Source organism: Bos grunniens, chromosome 10 (genome assembly GCF_055505025.1).
Source record: "Bos grunniens cultivar Pamir isolate PY7600 chromosome 10, Bosgru_T2T1.0, whole genome shotgun sequence".
Lineage (NCBI taxonomy): Eukaryota > Metazoa > Chordata > Mammalia > Artiodactyla > Bovidae > Bos > Bos grunniens.
Window position 1 is genome coordinate 85,877,498 of NC_141174.1, and position 6,914 is coordinate 85,884,411.

Genomic DNA, 6,914 nt, shown 5'->3' on the forward strand with positions numbered 1-6,914 from the left:
AAGCCCTACTGAAGAGTTACCAGGCTGTAGTTAGCCAAAAACTCAAGACCTTTGAATAAAGGTCAGGGAGGAGAGAGAGAGTTCGCAGGTATTTATTGGTTTATATGCCATGACTTTGACTAATCCTCATATCAACCTGTGCAGTGTGTGGCTTGTGCCCAAGGCCGCGGGAGGGGAAGAGGAAGCATGAACACAGGCAGGTGCAGCCTCCCAGGGCGGGCAGGGCTGGAATTCCTGGCATTTGGAGCAGGAAGTGTTTCTGGGCTTCTAGTACTCTCCCTATTCTTTTTAAATCAAATCAAGTCCTGGAAGCAGCTCAAGGTTTACCCCCTTTGGGGCCCAGTCCCTGTACCTTTGTTTAACAACAAACACAGATTCATTCCAGGCTGGCCTAGTTTACGTTGACCTGGGCAGGGCTTTGCCTGAGAAGAAGACAGAGCCTCCCAGGCAACAGTCCAGTCCCCAGTCAGAGGACATGACCTGCTGTCTTCTCCCATCTTTGGAACCCTGCTCGCCCTGGGTTCACCTCTGAGCACCTGACCCTGGGAAACCTCTTACCCCTTGAAACATGGAGTACAGAGCTTCCAGGGGCTTCAGCGACAGAGGGGGCCTAGCAGACACACCTTGAGCCAGGGATAGGACAAACCTGGGTGGACATCTGGTCCTCTACTCCCTGGCGTTGTGACATCTGGTTGAGTGACTTCACCCCTCTGTGCCTCAGATACCTGCAAAATGGGCACAGCGTTGCCTGCCTCAAAGGTTGCTGTCAGTCTTTAAGATGACAGCGTGTAGAACACGCCTGGTGCACAGTAGGGACTCGATAAACGTCCATTTCCTGGTTTGTCATCCTGGAATAGCCCACGCTTCCATCATGGTGGCCTTTGCCATTTTTGTGCAACACCAATATGAGTCTCACTTTTTTCTATATTGATTCACTTTTTAAATATTTTTGTTTATTTGGCCGCCCTGGGTCTTAGTAGCAGCATGTAAGATCTTTGGTCTCTGTTGCAAAATGCCAGATCTTAAGTTGCTGCACACAAACTCAGTTGCAGCATATGGGATCTAGTTCCCCGACCAGGGATCTAACCTGGGTCCCCAGCATTGGGACTGCAGAGTCGCAGCCACTGGGCCACCAGGGAAGTCCAATGCATTGATTCACTTTGAAAACTCAGTCTCACCTCTGCAAATAGGAAACCAGCAGCACTTGGAAAGCATTCCTTCCTTTGTTTAGTCAATATTTGTTGAGGGCCAGTCATGTACCAGGTATTGTTCTGGATGCTCGGGGTGTCATAGTGAACCAGCCACTCCTCACCCTGATAGAGTGTGCATTCCAGTGGGGAAGACAGAAAATAAACAGAGATAGAGGGTGACAACTGGTAGCATTGCCCCATCAAGAAAAAGAAACCAAGGCACAGGGCTAGACTAGAGAGAAATGAGGGGAGAGGGAAGGGGGAACCCTATTTCATTTAATAGGGCTGGCAGAAATAGATTCACCTCAAAGCTAATAAAGCTTAAGCTTCAGGCTCTTGGTGTGCTCAGATCCCCTCTTGTTCCCAATTCCAGAACTTCCCTACCAAACTTTGTATCCACAGTACTAAATTCTTTTTTCTAAAGAGCATTCTCAAACATTAGGTAAGCTTCAGGCCCCACAACGTCTGGTCTGCCCCTGGTGATCAGAACAGGCCTCCCTGAGAAGGTGACATCTGAGGAGAGACCACAATAAATAGAAAGTTGCCATTAACATGAGCACAACAAAATCATTGGCCCTGTGGGAGCCAGTGATTCTAAAAAGGCCCCTAGTTTATCTGCTCCGCTGAGTTGAAAGGCTGCATTTGAAATTCCATCTCAGGCCAGGTCTCCAGAACAAGTTGAGCCTAAAAGTTTCCATGTCTCCCCAGATGCCACCCAGGCTACTGGCCTACACCAGGCGAGAGAAGCAGGGCAGAGTGGGTGGGAGAGTCTGGGAGAACGGGAGGCATTGACCAGCAGGCTTTCGGTCTCTGGGAATGACAGGGAATTGAGGCCAGTAGGAGGAGAAAGGAACCCAGACAGACAATATCAAGTGCTGATAAAACTATGGAGCAACTGAACTCTCGGACGCTCCTGGTGGGAATGAAGAGTGGTCCAGCTACTCTGGAAAGCAGTGTCGCAGTTTCTTACAAAGTTAAACACCTACAGTTGACCTCTGAGAGCTCAGGTTTAAAATACGTACAGGGGGCCACTTATATGTGGATTTTTTCAATAGTAAATAATAAGTACTACATGATCCATGATCTATTTGTTGAATCCCTAAATGCAGAGGAACCTTGAGGTGTTGGCGCACCAACCTCAACATTGTTCAAGAGTCAACTGTATACTTAGCATAATGACTCAGCAATACCCTCCTTGGTATTCACCCTAAAGAAATGAAAACTTCAGCTCAGACAAAAACCTGTACACTGACGTCATAGGAGCTTCATTCAGAATAGCCCAAAAGTTGAGAAAGGCCCCAAACAGCCCAAATGTCTGACAGGTAAAGGGATGTACCAATTGTAGTGAATTCATGCAATGGAATAGTCCTCAGCATCACAAAGGCACAGGCCACAGACACATCCAGCAACGTGCATGAACCTAACAGGCATGCTGACTTCTGGAAGAAACGAGACGTGAAGGAGTCTATCTGTGGGGTTCCACTATATGCCATTCTAGACATAGGAACACAAAGCAGGGGAGATTAAAAGAATCTTGTGATCTATGCATTTGTCAAAATCACTGAACTGTGTGCTTAGAATGGGCACATTTTATCATACATAAGTTACAGCATAACTCAGATATAGCTTAGTAAAACTGCTTTAAAAATAAAAAATCATATCCCAGGCTGGTAAAGAATCCACCTGCAATGTGGGAAACCTGGGTTTGATCCCTGGGTTGGGAAGTTCTCCTGGAGAAGGGAAAGGCTACCCACTCCAGTATTCTGGCCTGGAGAATTCCACAGACTGTATAGTCAATGGGGTTGCAAAGAGTCGGACACGACTGAGCGACTTAAAAAAAAAAAAATCACATTTCTACACGTTGTCCACTGGAAAAACCTTCCTTGAGGTCAACCATCCACTCCTTTCGTTTTGCACGTCAGGAAACAGAGGCCTGGAGAGGAGGGTGACTCTTCTAAGCCACTTTCTAAGTGTCACATTGTGAGTCAGGACTATTGACAACGCACGAGGGAATGAGTAACTGAGGCTCACAAGGTGCTTTCTCAGCCTCTGACCTAGCGCTCACTACGCTTTGTGAGGCAGCAGCTGTGCCATTATGCCCAGGTTACAGAGGAGCACAGTAAGCCCAGAAGGGTTGGAAGACTCGCCTGAGGTCACACAGCCAGCTTTACCATGACCTAGGTTATCAGGGCAGCTGCCAGCGCAAACTCAGGTCCTCAGCGCAGATCTACCCTCTTCCCCACACATCCGCCTCCTCGCATTGGGGGTGTGAGCTGGAGACCCTTCACTGCCCGGGGCCGGCAGAGGAGGGAAAAGAGAGCGTGGAGCACTTATGAGCTTTCCGTAGTGAGGCTGTGGGCTGGGCAACGGGAGCCACTTCTGTTCCCGGTGGGGCACACCCAGTGGGGCCATGGAGTAGGTGAGGAGACAGCCCTGGCTGTGCTCAGAAAAATCCAGTTTCCCCTGGATACTTTTTCCAGTGTGGTCTGCCAGGAGAGATTTCGATCACAGAGAGCAACACGATGCTCTGGAGAAAGAGATTAGTGGGTTCCGGGGTGTTTGTGTCTCCGAGAAAGGCAGTTCGTTTGGGAACCGACTCCAAGTCACAGATGAAACTGTGCTAGGCCCCACTGGAGCTGACATAAGGGACGAGAAGGCCCCTTAGGCAAGGAGGCCAAGCACAATGGGCTGGGGCCTTCCCGAGAGATCCATGGAGGGGGCTCTGGGGTCTCCGATAAGCCTCGCTCCAGCACCTCCTAAGGAGGAAGGGCTCCATCACAGCGGACCCCTGGGTTTGCCGAGAACATAGATGGCCTTCACCCTGCAGAGCTAGCTTGAACCAGGAGGAACCTAGCTTGTTTTCTCCAGAGTGGGAGGGTCAAGACCCAGAGGGTGGGGAAGGGCTGGTCTCGAGAGAGAGGGGGGGAAGAATAGCCAATTAGCTTGGAAGCTGGCAGAACTTTTTAAAAACTGAAATGTGTAACATGAAACATTACTGTTTCATACAGGGCACAATGAGACACTTCCTGGTGATCCAAGAACCTTCAGTAAGGTTTCTACTGCTTGAGTGACTTTAGAGTGAAAGATATAGGAGAATGACCCAGGCTCTGTGTTGGGGTAACTCCGGACAGAGAGAGGGAACAGCTGCAGGAAAATTAGATCCCGTGGAGGCAGCTGCTGGAGGCAGAGTGGATGGTGACAATTTGTAGGAATTTGCATCTTAGAGGGCTTTGGGTTCCCCAGGGGCTGGAATGAGGTTTCAGTCTGTCTCATTCAGACCTCCAAGAGCTGGGGACTCTGGGTACCATCTGAGTTACACGCGCTCCTGCCAGCCACACAGGGCGGTGGGGGCGGGAGGAGACAGGAAAATGGAAGTGGCTTGCCTCGTGCCCTCAAGAGGCCCAGCGGAATTCAGCAGATAAGACAAAGCACACAGCCAGGGTATGGGAGTAGAAGAGGGCGCACACGGCGAGCAGAGAATGGTGGTGGAAGACAGGGTGGGGTGAGGAAGAGCCAGGCAGGCAGACTGACGCTTTTCTGGCCGAGACACGGTAACATAAGGAAGCCTTCTGGAGGACATCACATTTAGGCCAAACTGTTGAAAGGATAGGATATGGCCCCGGGGATATGTGGCAGGGGCACTCCCTGCAAAGAGCACTGCCTAAGCAAAGGCCCAGAGGGACGAAAGCTGGGCGTTTGCAGAGCGCAGAGCAGCTGAAGCCGTGGCAGCACAACCGGGGACCGCTTGTCCTTGCTGGTCATGCCAGGAGCTTGCTTGAGGCTTGCAGTCTAGGGAAGTCAACACATATTAAATAATCTCACAAATAAATACAAGGTTATAAATAATGGTAGTGTTACAAAGACACAGTCTAAGGAGGCATTTCAGAGCCAATAACAGAGACTGCTGATTTATCCAGGCCCTGATGTCTGTGTTCAAAGCTGATGGATGAGCAGAGAGTTAAGGGGGTGAGGAGGCAGGTGGGGAAGAACACTCCAGGCCAAGGGAACAGCCCATTCAAAGACCTCAGAGGCAGGTGGGAGAATGCCCCACCCTTCACCTGCAGTCCAGAGACTCCAAAGGAGTTTTCTGCTCCTACCTCCCGCTAGGCGCACAGAGAATGTTCTGGAATTCACACAACCCACCCCCCACCCCACCCCACCCCCGCCAAGTTTATCCCTTCCAGCCACCTGTACTGATTGCTACCTGACACCAGCTTCCCATCCCCTTGACTTCATTCCTTACCCCTCTGGCCCCAAGGTCACCAGCTCCCCACAAGATTTGCTCCATTCTGTGAAGGTGCTGCCAGCCTGGGTCTGGCTTGGGTCCCCCTCATGCTCCCTCCTCATTCATCCTGCCCCAGCCCTTCCCAGGATGCCTGGGGAGCCAAGTGGCATGAACATGCCATGGTAACCCCGGATCAATGGGGGATGAATAGATGGTATCCCTCCTTCCCCCACAGGATGTTCTGAGACTTGTTCTGTGGACTTTGCAGACAGCCCCGTGATACAGGGGGCAGAGGCAACACCAACTTACATCCAGTACTGGTTACCCCTGCCCTGCTCCACTCGCCCACCCTGCACTCTGCTTCCTGGGCATCACATTCCTAAAAGAAACTCCTCCAATACAAGCCTCTAACTTGGGCTGTACTTTAGGGTGCCCAAGCTTAGACCCCTCCCCATCAGGATGAACCTGCATCTCTACAGTGGAGTGGGAGCATGACTGTCCCCATTTCCAGCAACATGTGCATTAGTAGGCATTTCAGATCCCTGGGTCCCATGCCCCCAGCCTCTCTGCTCAGCTGCCACATCCCTGACTTGACCATGTTCAAATGCCCAGTCTCATCCGCATGCTGATTTCTCTAAATAGCCAGGCAGCATGTTTACCAAGAACACTTTGACACTTACTTTCCAGTGGCAGGGACAGCATGGTAGATTACTTGTTGTCTGGAGGTTGCTTGCTCAAAGGCACAGTGACCAATTCCCCAACTTATCTGGTGGCCTGTGTTTCCACAGGCTGCTCCAAAGCCAGCCTGAAGTCTTGCGGTAGAGCCCCGAGTCACTGCTTGGATGCCAGCAGCCTGGGCTGCCAGCCAGATTCTGCCACAGGCTCTCTGTGATCTCAGACAAGCCCTGAGTTCCTTTGTCTCTTCCTTGTGAACTACAGGAGAGACTTTCTCCAAGGTCCATTGAGCTCCAACCAGAGAATCACGCTCCCTCCAGTGCCCAGAGAAGCTCAAGTTCAGGTCAGCCCTACACACCACGGCCCTGGTTACCATTTTTCCTGTAGATCATTCCTTTATAGAACCTGTGCGTCTTCAATACGATCCTTTCTGGCTGATAATTTTACATGGGAGGGAAAAAAGTAACTGTACATTGCCAAAATTTAATATAACTTTTTTTTTGGCCATGCCACATGGCTTGCAGGATCTCAGTTCCCTAACTAGGGATTGAACCCAGACCATGCCAGTAAAAGTGCCAAACCTAACCCCTAGACCACCAGAGAACGCCCTAACACATTTTTTTAATGAGATAGGGTTCAGGAAGAGAATCAAGGTGCATTCCAAGTACAACTAGTAGAAGATTCGAATCAAGCTGTGTTTTGAAAAACATGAAAGTAACGAAGTGGATGGTGTCACTTGGCTGGCACTGGCACCGAGGCCAGATTCCTATGTACAGAGCAACTGCTTAGTTTTTCTTCTTGTTGTTTGCTTTTATTTTTAAAAA